Here is a 16,307-nt window from a genome sequence, read left to right as displayed (position 1 = left end):
AGGCAAACAAATGGCACCCCCAGAACCAATGCAGGGGCCTTAGGGAGCAGCGAAGAGCAGCACTTGGATCAACTGGGGGAGGTCAATGAAGGCTTTCTTGAGGAATTGATTCTGGAGACTGTCTTGAAGAATGTCTCAAAGCTGACCACGTAGACACAGAGGAAGAGCATTCTGGGCCCAGAGAATGACACTGTCGGCTTCACTCAGTTCCAACACAGGGAGAGGGTGGACAGGGTGAGGCTGGTGGGCCAAGCAGAGGCCCAGGATGCAACATTCTCGCAGACCTACTGAGAAATTATTGTCCCGAAGCCCCAGGGAGTCATGAGGTCTGTGAAGCGGAAGTGCATGGTCCAAGTTACTTTAGAGAGCTCACCCACTCTGGTTGCAGTGTGGACAGTGCGCTGGAAAGGCAGGCCCAGACACGGAGACCTGGCAGGCAGCATGTCAGCGATTCACCTGTTAAGAGGCTTGCTCTGCTTCCTCACAGGCAGCAATCAGGCCAGGAGTGTTTGAAAATACTTTTCCAAGAATGACGTTTAAACTCCCTGAGTGCTCCACCCACGTAGAGGTGAGAGCACTCCCAAGATGTGGATTCCCCAAAGCCCCTGTCTTTGGCCGGGGGGGTGGGTCTGGGGATGCACATGTGTGTGCCAGGGCTAGAGATGTTCTATGACTTGACATGTTTCCAACCAATTAATAATGACCCACCTGAGGTTATCCCAAGGTGGTCAGCCTCTCCTGTCTGCACCTCTGTCGTTCCCTCATCTAGGCCCTATTTGTCGGGCCAGGTGTGTTTGAGGCTCAAAGCGCTTCTCAGCATGCAGAGTAACCAGGGGAATGCAGCTCAAGGGGGTGGGAGGGATTTCAAATAAGCTTTGTCCCATGTGAGTTACCCGCCAGCTCCACTTCCTGGGGGTAGCCTCTGGAGGGCACTGCTGGGACTGCTACATCTCAAGACTATAGTCATTTGAGAGAGCTCCCCGCCTCCAACACACTCACACCCCACTGCCGTCTCTTCTGCCCACTTAGAGTTCCCAAATATCCCCACCCCCAGGGTGAAGCCCAACTGCTGGTGGGATAACGGGCCCTCTCTGCTACTGCTTGCAAAACAGCATGTTGTTTCTTAATGCTGTTTAGGAAATAATTCAGTTGGGATTTCAGCCTGATTTCCTGTGTGTGGTTGGAGAGAAAGAGGCACCCCCAGAAGGCTATGGAAGCTGGGGAGATGGCAGAGACAGCGGCTGTTTAGACAAACCAGTTTTACTCAGCCCATAGATCTTGTTTTATCTCTCTTTACAACTGTTTTAATTAATTTTGAATTCTATAGGTAATACCCGGATATATTTGGAATAAAATTTAAAATTACAGACCAAGCTAAAGCTCCTTTTAGATTAGGTAATTGCATCATCCTCAGTTCCAGTCCCCTTCCTCCACTCTTCAGATGCAAACACTGTTGACATTTTTGTATTTGACCTTCCAAATCTTTTAGTAATACTTTACATTCATTCGTATTTATGGATCTGTGAGAAATATCCTGTTTCCTGGTTTTTCTCCATAAATGATATCCCATTATACATATTGTTCTGCAAAGTGTTTCTTTTACTCAGTACATCTTTAGATCTATCATGTATCACTTAGAGCGTGATCTCACCTTTTTTTTTTTTTTTAAGTTTTTTGGTTTTTGGTATTTTTTAGAGACAGGGCCTCACTCTGCTGCCCAGGCTGGAGTGCAGTGGCACACTGCAGCCTGGAACTCTTGGACTCAAGCCATCCTCCTGACTCAGCCTCCTGAGTAGGATCACACTTTTTTAACTTACATGATACTCTTTAGTTGGCCTGTCTCTCCATTTTGTGACCATTCCTCTATTAATGGAAGCTGACATTTTGACATTTTTTTTCACTATTAAAAACAATCCCTCAGCCAGGCACGGTGGCTCATGTCTGTAATCCCAACGCTTTGGGAGGCCAAGACGGGCAAATCGCCTGAGGTCAGGAGTTGGAGACCAGCCTGGCCAACATGGTGAAACCCAGTCTCTATTAAAAATAAAAAAATTAGCCAGGCATGGTGGTGGGCACCTGTAATCCCAGCTACTTGGGAGGCTGAGACAGGAGAATCGCTTGAACCCGGGAGGTGGAGGTTGCAGTGAGCTGAGATCACACCACTGCCACTGCACTCCAGCCTGGGCAACAAAGAGCGAAACTCCATCTCAAAAAAAAAAAAACAAACCAAACAAACAAACGAACAAACAAACAAAAAATGCCTTGAGAGGCCTTGTTGTACATACACACAAGTGTTCTCCGTGGTAAAAATGAAGAAGTGGACCACAGGTTTTGTTCATTTACAATTTTTGAGGCCAGATGCAGTGGCTCATGCCTGTAACCCCAGCACTTTGGGAGGCCAAGGCGGGCAGATCACCTGAGGTCAGGAGTTCAAGACCAGCCTGGCCAACGTGGTGAAACCCCGTATCTACAAAAAATACAAAAATTAGCCAGGCATGGTGGTGCATGCCTGTAGTCCCAGCTACTCATGGGGCTGAGGTGGGAAAATCATTTGAATCTGGGAGGTAGAGGCTGCAGTGAGCTGAGATTGCATGATTGCACTCCAGCCTGGGTGACAGAGCGAGACTCTGTCTCAAAAAAAAAATAAAAATAAAAACATTGGGTGCTGTGGCTCACTTCTATAATCCCAGCACTTTGGGAGGCTGAGGTGGGCAGATCACCTGAGGTCAGGAGTTCGAGACCAGCCTGGACAACATGATGAAACCCCATCTCTACTAAAAATACAAAAATTAGCCAGGTGTGGTGGTGCACACCTGTACTCCCAGCTTCCTTGGGAGGCTGAGGCATGAGAATCGCTTGAACTCGGGAGGCAGAGGTTGCAGTGAGCTAAGATGGCACCACTGCACTCCAGCTTGGGTGATAGTGTGAGACTCCATCTCAAAAAAAAAAAAAAAAAATTTAAGTCCTGGCACAGTAGCTCACACCTATAATCCCAACATTTTGGGAAGCCGAGGTGGGAGGATCACTTGAGCCGATGAGTTTGGGATCAACCTGAGCAACATAATGAGACTCTGTCTCTACCAAAAAAAAAAAAAAAAAATTAGCTGGGCGCGGTGATGCTCCTGTAGTCCTAACGACTTGGGAGGTTGAGGCAGGAGGATCACTTCAGCCCAGGAATTCAGGGTTACAGTGAGCTATGATCACACCAGAGCACTCCAGCCTGGGCGACAGAGCAAGACCCCGTATCTAATAAATAAAATCTTAACAGATACATATTGCTAAACTAGCCTCCAAACTTTGTAAAAATCTCATGAGCAAAGAATGGAATCATATTATTGGTTCAACTTTTATTTATTTGGTTAATAGTGAGGTTGAGCATATTTTTATTTGAATTATATCTTCTGCAACTTTCCTGTGTTTTGTTTTGTTAATTTTTCTATGGTGTTGTCACTCTTTTTATTGATTTGTAACAAGTATTCTATATTCTGGGTAAGCACTAAAGTCCTTCAGTTGTTATGTATGTTCCAAATTTCTTTTTAGTACATCGCTTTTCATTTATGTTTTTTATAGTGTCTTAATTTCAAGGTGGTCAAATTTATCAATTTTTTATATGGATTTTGCTTTTTGTTTTATGTATTTATTTTGGATTTCACTCTTTCAGCTTTTTTTTTTTAAGGGGCTCTTCCTTTCTTCAAGATTATAAACATATTTTCCTGTGTATCCCTATAATACTTTAACACTTTGTTTTTACACTTAGGTCTCAAATCCATCTGGAATTTTGTTTGTGTGAATGGTATGAGGTGGGGAGCCATCTTTTTCTTTTTTTTTTCCCAAACAGATAATCAGTTGTCCCAATGCCTTTAATTGAATAATCTGTCATGTCTCCACTGAATTCAGATACTAGTTTTGTCACTTACCATAAATGTGTGTGTATTTCTGATTGTTCTACGCTACCTTCCTAGTAGTCTATCTATTCCTATGTCAATACCTAATCATTACAGTCACTATAACTTTCTAACATGTTTTCATTACTGGCGAGATAAATTATCCTTCCTCATTCTTTTTAAAAATAGTCTTCAGCATTTTAGCATATTTACTCTTGCTTAAGAATTTCCGAATGTTTGTCTAGTTCCATAAAAAATCCTGTTGAGATTTTTAATGATATTGCATTCAATTTATACATAAATTTGGTAACGATTGATATCTGTATGATATTGTCTTCCTATCCCAGTACATTCATTCATTCACTCAACATATATGTACTGAGCACCTACCATGCGCCAGCACTGTTCTGGGTCCTGGGGATACAGCAGTTAACCAATTACTTGCTCTCATGGAGTTTACATTCTTGAGTAATTCAATGTATCATTCCATTTGTTTTCTTTTGTATCTTTCCTTTAAATGTTATTGTTTTACCCATATAGGGCTTGCTTGTTTCTTGTTAGGTTTGTTCCTAAGCACTTCCTTTTTGAAAAATGTAAATTTGGTCATTAAGTTTCTCTACAGAACTTGCAACATCTTACAAATTTTTTTTTTGTTATGCCCAGACCGTTTGTTCCCCAAAGAAGACCACCAGAGTCCAGAGTCAAAGCCAAGCGGCAAGGATCTTTACTACAAGTTCGAACCTGGTCCCTCCATTCCACAGCATACAAGAGGGCCCTGAACAATGCGAGTGTTTGCTTTTTATAGCCTGAAAGTTACAGGGGAACAAAGGAATTCTTTTGGTTCCCGCTCTTTCAGTAAAACTTTGAATGGCTGTCTCCTTATCGGAGACTTTCCTGGTGGTGTTTGTACTGGGCTCAGGAAGTTTGAGAGATATATGGCGATATGTGGTGGGATGGGAGGATGGGATGTGTTTGTACTGGGCTTTTGTTTTGAGCCCGGGGCTGAGGAATGTGCCCGGCTCCTTTCATTCCCCCCTTTTCTTTTCAGGTATTTTTAGAGCCAATCTTGGGTCTTATAAGTCTGATTCTGTTTCAGCGTTTACAGGTTGGTATTGGGCTCTGAGGACCATGAGTTGTACAGTGTCAAACCTTTCTCTAACGAACCGCAAAATTCTGTTAACAACACAAGGTCCTACGGTAAGCAGAAATAGTAGACTCAGCAGGGGTCCAAGGAAGGGGGCTAACAGAGAAAACATAGATGAGTTCCACCATTGGTCTGCAGCTGAAGCAAACTGCCGTGTTCTTACTTCTGTGCTTAACTTGCGTAACTGTTGGACCCGGTCTTCCACAAGCCCTGATTCATTTATGTAGAAACAACAGTCTTCCTTTAGAAACATACACGTACCCCCTTTTTCAGCAGTGAGTAGGTCTAAGGCCCTCCGGTGCTGCAAGGTTACCTGTGCTAGGGACGTGAGCTGCCGCTGGAGGGAGGCAAGGGACTCAGCTGACTCCTCCATAGCAACGGTAAATTGTTGGTACAGCTTGTTACTTTCTATAAGGGTGTGACCTAGGGCTCCCCCAGCCAGTCCGGCCGCCATGAAGGATGCGGTGAGGGAGATTCCTGCAATGAGGGTGAGAAATATGGCTCGTGCAGGTCTCGGTCTAGGGTCTGGGTGAATAACAGCACTAGTCCAGTTACCGGTATACCCTAGGAACTCACCGGCAGTAAGTAGAGTTAACCGGGGAACTAAGGTGACAGGAAGACACAGTAGGTTGGTAACAGAGGGGCTTGATAGGTTTTTAGATAGTGTTCCATTACACCAGAAGAATATGCCTGACGGAGCCCTTAAGGTGATATTAGGGGGCGTTGCAGTGATGCTGCAGAGGCTGGAATTAGTTCCTGAGAAACAGTAGGGAAACTTTTCTTGACTGGGGTTTAGGTATAGTGGCACATTAGGGATAGGGGCATATGAGAGGTTTCGGTGGTTGTTAGCTTGGGCAGAGGTGGAGGATCCCCATGGCAGGGGGACAGCGGTTAGCGGTGGACGCCCTAGAGCGGCACACAGAAAGCAGCCAGACAGGCTGTGAAGTCCTGTAAGGTTAGCAAGTTCTAATCCTTCTTGCAATAATTTTAACCAGGAAAAAGGACGTAAATCTTGTGTCAGGCAGTTTTCTTGTCGCTGGATATTTCCATGGACCAGGGGCCGTACCTGCACTAGACCCCGCCACAGATAGAGGTGACTGCTAGGCCATGTGGAGGCGGAGGAGTAGTATACAGCCCCGTGTTGAGGCGTGGTCCAGCGGGAGTTCCAGGGGTCTCTAACTATCCATGTATATGAAAGGTCTCTATCTCATCTGTGATGGAAGGGCCATCTGGGATCTATCTGTTCTTTTTTCACCCCACCATTGGTATTTATGGATGTTACAATAGTTATAAGGGCAGCCGGCACTTTGGTGCCACCAAGAGTGCTTACAATTGTATTTAGTCTGATCATACTCGAAGCATATTATTGGTGCCACTGGTTTGGCTATTCGGAAATTGGTAAAATTTAGTAAAATTGGGCTATTGCACCCTGAGGAGGGGCAATCTGCACTGGCCACTAATTTCCCGGGCTTATGAGGTTGCCCAGGGTGGGTTTGGTTTTCATAAAGCCAGAATCTCCAGACAAAGGGATTAGGAGCTGGCTTTATGTTTTCCCCAGCGGCCACTAGGGCGACTAATGTTAGAGTTAGACTACCTAACTGCATGTTTGCAGTGAGCTATGCTGCCGGCGCAGGGTGAGATTTAAGGGGTTGTTCTTAGCTCTGTCCACAGTCCACGTGTCCGGTGCTTCAGCCGCCACCGTGATTGGCCCCAGAAGGTCGGAGGTTGGGTCCACTGGCTTGACGTGGGTGTAGTGGATCCACGACGCAATGCCTTCTACCTTCAGGGTGGTGGGTGTGGTCAGGAGTACTTGGAGTGGTCCTTTCCACCTGGGCTCTAGGGTCTCTTGTCGGTGTCGCTTAACCAGGACCCAGTCTCCCGGCTGGTATGGATGGGGTGTCGGTGGGGGACTGGTCTCATATAGATCTTTCAGCTTGGGCCAGATTTCTTGGTGAATTTTCTGTAAGGCTTGTAGGGAAAATAAGAATTCAGAGACATTTTCTGTTTCAGACTTAAGCAGATCATCTTTTAAGCTAGGAACCAGGGGTGGAGGTCTGCCATACATGATTTTGTAAGGGGTAAGGCCCAGTTTGTAAGGGGTATTACGGGCCCGGAACAGAGCATAGGGGAGAAGGACTACCCAATTAGCGCCAGTCTCTATAGTCAATTTAGTTAAGGTCTCTTTTAAGGTCCGATTCATCCTTTCTACCTGTCCTGAACTCTGGGGCCTGTAAACGCAATGTAGTTTCCAATTTGCCCCAAGGATGGAAGCCAAATCCTGACTTACCTTAGTGACGAAAGCGGGCCCATTATCTGACCCTATCTGGACGGGGAAGCCATACCTGGGAAGGATATCTTCCAGAATTTTCTTTGCTACGACCTGAGCAGTTCCTTTTTTGGTTGGGAATGCTTCAGTCCACCCTGAAAAAGTATCTACAAAGACCAGTAAGTACCGGTACCCGTACTTTCCTGGCTTTATTTCGGTAAAATCTACTTCCCAGTAGATACCGGGCCTGGTTCCCCTGAGCCTTGTTCCTGCTGCAGCTTGAGATTGGGGGTATGTGTTGTTAAGCTGGCAGACTTTGCAACTTGTCACGATACTGCTGGCCGTCTCAGCTATATGTCTGATTTTGAGCTTGGAGCGTCTGATCAGGTCTTTCATCCGCCGGGCCCCCAGGTGGGTGGTTCGGTGGATGTGTTCTAACACCTGTTGTCCTAATTTTTCTGGTAGGATGGTTTGGTCATTAGTATCAGTCCACCACCCATTCTGGATTTGTTTCAGGGGAAGTTTGTCAATCCACTGGAGATCTTGTTCTGAATATTCAGGGAAATATGGCAAGTCCCGGGGGCCCGGGTCAGGGAGCTGGAGTGCAAGGAGTTGGCTGGGAGCCTTCGCCACATTCCTTGCAGTTTGGTCTGCCAGAAAGTTGCCTTGAGCAGTTGGAGTAGTTAGTTTCTGATGCCCTGGGCAATGAACAATGGCTAATTTTTCTGGCCTCTATAGGGCTGTTAGCAGGGCTAGGATCTCTTGCTTGTTTTTTATCTCTTTTCCTTCAGCCATCAGTAACCCTCGCTCCCTGTAAATGGCCCCATGTATTGCGCCGTTGCAAAAGCATATCGGCTGTCTGTATATACTGTCAGCTTTTTCCCTGCCCCTAAGGTAAGAGCTTGGGTGAGCGCTATCAGTTCGGCCTTCTGGGCCGATGTCCCCGGGGGCAGGGGTTCCGTCCAGATTACCTCAGTCTCTGAAGTTACTGCCGCTCCAGCGTACCTCTGGCCTCAATGCATGAAGCTGCTCCCATCAGTGAACCAGACGAGGTCGGCGTCAGGAAGTGGGCGGTCCTGCAGGTCTTTGCTCAGATTATCATGCCGGGGGGGCCACCTAGGTTGGGTGTACTCTGGCTGTAGATGCTCTTTCTGTACCACTGCTGCCAGGACCTTGGTCATTTTTTCAGTGGCCTTAAATTGCTTTTCCTCTGGAGTATCTCTGTTATTGTAAACCCGCTGGGCTATCTGAAGGAGGTCCTGAATCCGCTTTCCCTCCAAGTCTTCTAATTTCTGGAGTTTTCTCTTAATATCTGGGGCTGCCTGATTTACGAAAGACATTATAACAGCTGCCTGACTTCCTGGAGCCTCTGGATCTATGGGGGTGTACTGTCTAAAAGCTTCCATTAATCTTTCTAAGTAGGTAGCTGGGCTCTCTGTCTTCCCCTGCAGAATAGAATATACTTTAGCCAAATTAGTGGGCTTGCGAGCAGCTGCCCGGAGACCTGCCATTAGAGTCTGGCGATAAAGGTGTAGCCGTCCCCTACCTTCTGCCGTATTGTAGTCCCACGCCGGCCTGATCAGAGGAAAGGTTGCGTTTATGAGGTCGGGGTTGGCAGTCAGTTGACCGTCGTCCCCCGGGACCAGCTTTCTAGCTTCTATCTGTATTCTCTCTCGCTCCTCCGTGGTGAACAAGATTCGGAGGAGCTGCTGACAATCATCCCAAGTGGGCTGGTGGGTGAACATGACACTATCCAGTAAAGCCAGTAAATCTTTTGGGTTGTCTGAAAACCGAGCACTCTGAGTCTTCCAGTTATACAGATCACTGGTGGAGAATGGCCAGTACTGGAGCCTGGGGATTCCTGTGTCATCTGGGGGTCCTATTTCCCAAAGGGGTAAAGCCACCGTGGAGTCAGGCGGCTGAGGGGGGCTAGTCCGCGAAGTGCGCCCTCGTGTCCGCCCCGCCGGCCCTTCAAAGTTACTTTTCCTTTCAGCGGGCACCTGTGTGCCAGCTGCCTCCCGTCTGCCTGCTCCCTCCCGCAGCTCAGCCAGGGGGGCTGGGGCCTGGGGCCCGGAGGGGTACGGAGGGGGTTCTGTGAACAGTGGGTCCCCGCTGTCAGGTAGAACAGGATGGGGGGCGCAGTTGGTTGCTTGGATTTTAGTGGTCGAGCAACCAGTGCCTTACAGGGTTCAGAGACTAATTGGAAAGGGGACAGCCAAGGAGGCGGGTTCTCAACAAGGTCCTGCCATATGAGGATATATGGGATTTGATCTAAGTGGCCCGCATGCCCAGGTAGGAAAATCTTGGACTTTACCCTAGTGATGACAGCAAGTCGGAAGGTCCCTTCGGGCAGCCACCCCACATCAAAGGCAGGCCACTCGGAGCAACACAGAGTAATTAGCTCTCCTTTCCTGATTTCTATACCAAGATCATGGCCCCTTGCTCCAACTTCCCCGAAATTACTCGTAAGGGGAGATAGAGGAGCGCTCCGGGTATTACCCATCCTGTAACAATCTGTAGTCTCTTCCTGTAAAGGAATGTGGGTTTGAATCCCTGTAAAGGAAATCTGATCTGACTTATTAATAACATCTAATCGCAGGTGCACTTTGGCAGCCCTGGTCAGAGTTAGCTGCCTGGATCGCGGTCGCGCTGGGGCAGCCCAGATCAGAGACAGCTGCTGCCCGCCAAACCGGGGCAGTTCAGATCGCAAGCACGCACCGGAAGCCCGGGTCAGAGTTAGCTGCCTGGATCGCGGTCGCGCTGGGGCAGCCCAGATCAGAGACAGCTGCTGCCCGCCAAACCGGGGCAGTTCAGATCGCAAGCGCGCACCGGAAGCCCGGGTCAGAGTTAGCTGCCTGGATCGCGGTCGCGCTGGGGCAGCCCAGATCAGAGACAGCTGCTGCCCGCCAAACCGGGGCAGCTCAGATCAGAGACAGCTGCTGCCCGCCAAACCGGGGCAGCTCAGATTGCAATATAGATCAGATGAGAGCCAGGGGACGTCTCCCACCGGTCTCCGCTGGCTGTCCTATAGCGCGTCCGCCAGGACTGTGCCAGCTCCAGTTTCAGACCTCGCGAGTCACAGATTCGGATTCAGAACAGACACAGACAAACGGAGATGAGCCAGCTCACCTATCAGTAGATCGATCCTAGCAGATCCATTGACCAGGGGTCTGGTGGGCTTGGGGAATCCCGGACGGGCCCCCAGATGTTATGCCCAGACTGTTTGTTCCCCAAAGAAGACCACCAGAGTCCAGAGTCAAAGCCAAGCGGCAAGGATCTTTACTACAAGTTCGAACCTGGTCCCTCCATTCCACAGCATACAAGAGGGCCCTGAACAATGCGAGTGTTTGCTTTTTATAGCCTGAAAGTTACAGGGGAACAAAGGAATTCTTTTGGTTCCCGCTCTTTCAGTAAAACTTTGAACGGCTGTCTCCTTATCAGAGACTTTCCTGGTGGTGTTTGTACTGGGCTCAGGAAGTTTGAGAGATATATGGCGATATGTGGTGGGATGGGAGGATGGGATGTGTTTGTACTGGGCTTGTTTGTTTTGAGCCCGGGGCTGAGGAATGTGCCTGGCTCCTTTCATTTTAACCTTAAAAACATTCAAAGTAAGCTTTTTTTCTTTGCTTTCTTTTTTTTTTCTTTTTCTTTTTTTTTTATGAGACGGAGTCTCACTCTGTCACCCAGGCTGGAGTGCAGTGGCGCTATGTCGGCTCACTGCAAGCTCCGCCTCCCGGGCTCATGCCATTCTCCTGCCTCAGCCTCCCGAGTAGCTGGGACTTCAGGCACCCGCCACCACGCCCAGCAATTTTTTGTATTTTTAGTAGAGACGGGGTTTCACCATGTTAGCTAAGATGGTCTCAATCTCCTGACTTCGTGATCCACCCACCTCAGCCTCCCAAAGTGCTGGGATTACAGGCCTGAGTCACAGCGCCAGGCCCTTATTTTTTTTTATAGAGACGGGATCTCACTTTGTTGCCCAGGCTGGAGGTACAGTGGCTATTCACAGGCACAGCCATTGCACACTACAACCTTAAACTCCTCAGCTCAAGCAATCTTCCTGCTTCAGCCTCCTGAGTAGCTGAGACTACAGGTGTGTGCACTGTTCCCAGCTAAGGTAAGTATTCTTAAAGAAAACGAAATGTAATGGGATTCTATTCTTTTAGTTTTCTATAGAAGGTAGATTCATTTATCTGAAAAGCACTATACCTTTCTAACCGACCTTTCTAGAAAGGTTAGAGTCTCTATCTGATGAAGATACAATGGTTTGTTTGTTTGTTTTGAGACAGAGTTTCCCTCTGTCACCTAGGCTGGAGTACAATGGCATGATCTCAGCTCACTGCAACCTCCACCTCCCGGGTTCAAGCAATTCTCCTGCCTCAGCCTCCCAAGTAGCTGGGATTACAAGCATGTGCCAACCATGCCATGCTAATTTTTGTATTTTTAGTAGAGGCAGGGTTTCACCCTGTTGGTCAGGCTGGTCTCAAACTCCTGAGCTTATGATCCACCCGCCTCAGCCTCCCAAAGTGCTGGGATTACAGGCGTAAGCCACTGCGCCCGGCCAAGATATAATTTTTTTAAAGAGTGAATTTTCGGCCGGGCATGGTGGCTCACACCTGTAATCCCAGCACTTTGGAAGGCTGAGACAGGCCGATCACAAGGTCAGGAGTTTGAGACCAGCCTGGCCAACATGGCGAAACCCCTTCTCTACTAAAAAAAATACAAAAATTAGCCTGGCATGGTGGTGCGCACCTGTAATCCCAGCTACTCGGGAGGCTGAGGCAGGAGAATTGCTTGAACCCAGGAGGCAGAGGTTGCATTGGGCTGAGATTGCGCCACTGCACTTCAGCCTGGGCGACAGAGCAAGACTCTGTCTCAAAAAAAAAAGAGTGAATTTTCAAAATTTTTTAGTTTTAAATTTGGTTTTCAAATATGTTTAGGTCAGTACTGTAAAAGTTAAGACAAGTTAAATTCTGTGATTTTACAAATGCTTAATGGTTTTTCAGTTACTCCACCCTTTATACTTGTGGTTATTTGGGGAAGGGGTAAGCTTCCAAGAGTCAAAGTTCTACAAAAGACACTAAAAATAAGAAACATTAAACTCAAAGAACAAGAATTAAACAGCATCTTCACCAATAAGATTAGTTAAAATAGAAAAGACTGATAAACCCAGTGCCAGTCAGGATGTGAAAAAGAAATAAGCGTAGCTTGGCCCCATGCCATGGGATGGCAATCTGACAATGTCAGTCAAACTCCAAAGTGCTCTGACTCAGCAATTCTATCTTCAGGTAGGAATTTATCTTTCAGACACATTCTTAGGAAAGCATAAAGATACATACCCAAGTGTGTTCATTTCTGCCTCATTTGCAACAGCCAAAAGACTGGAAGCAAGCCAAATGTCCATCAGAAAAGTTTTGCCAGGTTGTGGTATACCCTGGTAAATGTGTTTTATGCAGCCTTTAAAACAGAGGGCGATCTATTTGTAGCAAAATGGCAAGATTCAACCTGAGAAAACTGATTGGGGAAAAAAAAAACAAAGAAAAAGAACGAAATGGCAAGAAATGTTACCAAAAGAAAATAACTAGTTACAAAACATTATATATAGCATGTTGCAATTCATACAAAACACACAGACATACATACATGCATAGGCACCACACGCATGCACACAGAAGTGTTTACATACACATAAAGATTCTGAGAGCAGGCACAAAAGCCTATTTACAGTGGTTACATCTGGGGAATGAGCTGAAGGGGCTGAGGAACAAGACCCTTTTGCTTCATCCTCAGTGCTCTTCTCAAAGTTTTACAAGGAAAATATAATAATTTTATCATGAAAGAACTAAAAATCTCTCCCTCACCACAATTCTGCAAAGTAGCAAACTTTGGTTTTACTTAATCAGTAGGTTTGGATTACTTTTACACTGGCTTACTAATATGAAGCCAGAAACTAACAAAGATTGAAATGGTAGCATTGGGCCAGTGCGGTGGCTCACTCCTGTAATCCCAGCACTTTGGGAGGCCAAGGCAGGTGGATCACTTGCGGTCAGGATTTCGAGAACAGCCTGGCCAATATGACAAACCTCCGTCTTTTTTTTTTTTTTTTTTGAGACAGAGTTTCGCTCTTGTTGCCCGTGCTGGAGTGCAATGGTGCGATCTCGGCTCACCACAACCTCCTCCTCCCAGATTCAAGTGGTTCTCCTGCCTCAGCCTCCCGAGTAGCTGGGATTACAGGCACACAGCACCATGCCCGGCTAATTTTTCTGTATTTTTAGTAGAGATGGGGTTTCTCCATGTTGGTCAGGCTGGTCTCGAACTCCCAACCTCAGGTGATCCGCCCATCTCGGCCTCCCAAAGTGCTGGGATTACAGGCATGAGTCACCGCACCTAGACCTCTGTCTTTACTAAAAATATAAAAATTAGCCAGGCATGCTGGCACACACTTGTAATCCCAGCTACTCAGGAGGTTGAGGCATGAGAATTGCTTGAATCTGGAAGGCAGAGGTTGCAGTGAGCTGACACTGAACCACTGCACTCCAGCCTGGGTGAAAAAGTAAGACTCTGTCTCAAAAAACCGAAACCAAAAACAGACAAACAAACAAAAACATTCTTTGCAAACTAAGAAGAAAAGGAACTTCCTCAAGTCTGACAAAGGATATTTACAAACAAAGATATCACTAGCGTGATACTTAATGGTGAAAGACTGAATGCATTCTCCCTAAGACTGGGAATGAGGCAAGGATGTCTGCTTCTGCCGTTTCTATTCAGTATTGTATTGGAGAGTCTGTGCTGTACAATGAGACAAGAAAAGGAAATTAAAGGGATCAGAATTTGAATTGTGTCTTTGCTTATATACAATATGATCACATATATACACACACACACACAGATACACACACACATATATATATGATTCTAAGGAATCTACGTAAAATCTAGTAGAATCAGTAAGTGAGTTTAGGAAGGTTGCAATATACAGGGCCAAAATACAAAAATTAGCTGTGTTTCTATATACTAGCAACAAACAATCAGAAATTGAAATAAAAATAACAATACCACTTTCAATTAAGCATCGAAAATATGAAACACTTACGGATAAATCTGACAAAAGATATACAAGATTGATACTGAAAACAACAAAACATTGCTAAGAGAAATTAAAGGAGACCTAAATAAATGGAAGGATATAGTTTTTGATAGGTCAACAGACTCTATACTGTGAAAATGTCAATTCTTCCCAAATTGATCCATAATTCAATGCAATCACAATCAAGATATTAATAAGAAGCTCCAGTTCTAGGTAAGATGGAATAAACACATTCCACACTGTCTGTCTCTCTCACAATGAATGCAGCTATAAATTTTGTACAGAATGCATGGAGCAACTATATGAAGACTCTGAAAGTAAATCAACGCAGGCAGACTGGAGAAGAATAATATATTTGAATATACCATCCTAGTAGCAGTGAGTTTACTGTATTTCTTCCTCTGGTATCCCCCAACCTGAACTCAATGCAGCCCAAAACCCAATATGGGCATCTATGGGGACAGAGGGGGCTCCAGGAGAAAACTGTCTGGATCCGACTTAAGGTGCAGGAAAGAGGGAAAGAGATCTCCTAATGTTCAGAGAGTACAGACCTCCCACTTTTCTCTTTTCCTTTTCTCCATTATCTTGCACCCCAGTTCCAAGCAATCCTTGGTGATAGTGGCAGCAGCAGGAGAAGGGGCCAGAAAGACCCTAGAACTCTGAGGGAGGGCAAACTTCCTCTCCAGTCAGAGGAGCTGTGCTCCCAGGAAGGTGGAATGAATCCTTGATACTCTTTCTTCTCTCTTTCTGTCTTCCCATTGCCCTGCCCCGGTGCAGGCATGGTCACAGGAAGTACATCACAGAACAAGGTAAATAAGCTTTTTGGCCAAGGGATCAAGAATCTCAAGGAATCATAATGCATCAGGGAGATGACAGAAAAGGAGGAGCTCAGGAAAGCAACCCTTTAAAGAACCTGTGGGACAATACCAAAAGGTCTATTTGCATCATCCAAGTCCCAGTAGGAGAGGGAGAAAAATGTGGTATAGAAAAATATTTGAAGAAAACTTCAAATTTGGCAAACTCCCCAAATTTGGCAAAGACATAGACCTATAGAATCAAGAAGCTCAGCAAACCACAAATAGAATAAACATAAATAAACATAAAAGAACCCATATTCAACATGCAGTCAAACTGCTGAAAACAAAGGACAAAGACAAAAATCTTGCAAGAAACCAAAGAAAGATACATTACTACAGAGAATCAACAATTTGCATGACTGTGGCTTTCTTATCAGAGATTATGAGACAGCAGGAAGGGAAACAATATTTTTAAAGTGTTTAAATAAAGAACTTTCAACCCATAATTCTCTATCCAATGAAAATATCCTTCAAGAATGAAGGTGAAATAAAGACATTCTCAGTGAAGAAAAACTAAGATAATTCACTGTCACCATTTCTCTGAAATGACACCAGAAAGAAACTTGGGACATCAGAAATAAAGAAAGAGAAACAAAAATGTTAAATATCTGGGTTAAATATAATAGACTATTTCTCTCCTTTGCATTTCTTGAAACCTATTTTCTGGTTGAAAGCAAAAGTTATAATGCTGCCCAATGAAATTTTTCATGTATGTAGAGACACAAGGCAACTGGGGAGAAAGATTAAGGAAAATATATGGTGGTAAAATCTCTAAATCCCACTTAAAGTGCTAAAATATTGATTTAAGTAATGAAAAGTCAAATGTATATGCTATCGTACCTAAAGCAACCACTAAAAAATGTTATATATATATGTATATATACACATAATGTGTGTAAATGTATATATAAATGCAATAACATTTAAAAGAATACCAAAAATTGTTTAAACAACCCAGAAGAAAGCAAGAAAGAGAAAACAGAGGGAAAAAGCAGAAAACAAATAATATAATTGTAAACCAAAATATAAATAATCACACTGAATCTAAGTGAATGGTCTTAACACATCA

This window comes from Gorilla gorilla, chromosome 4, assembly GCF_029281585.2.
Source record: "Gorilla gorilla gorilla isolate KB3781 chromosome 4, NHGRI_mGorGor1-v2.1_pri, whole genome shotgun sequence".
Taxonomy (NCBI): domain Eukaryota; kingdom Metazoa; phylum Chordata; class Mammalia; order Primates; family Hominidae; genus Gorilla; species Gorilla gorilla.
This window is presented reverse-complemented; position numbering follows the sequence as displayed.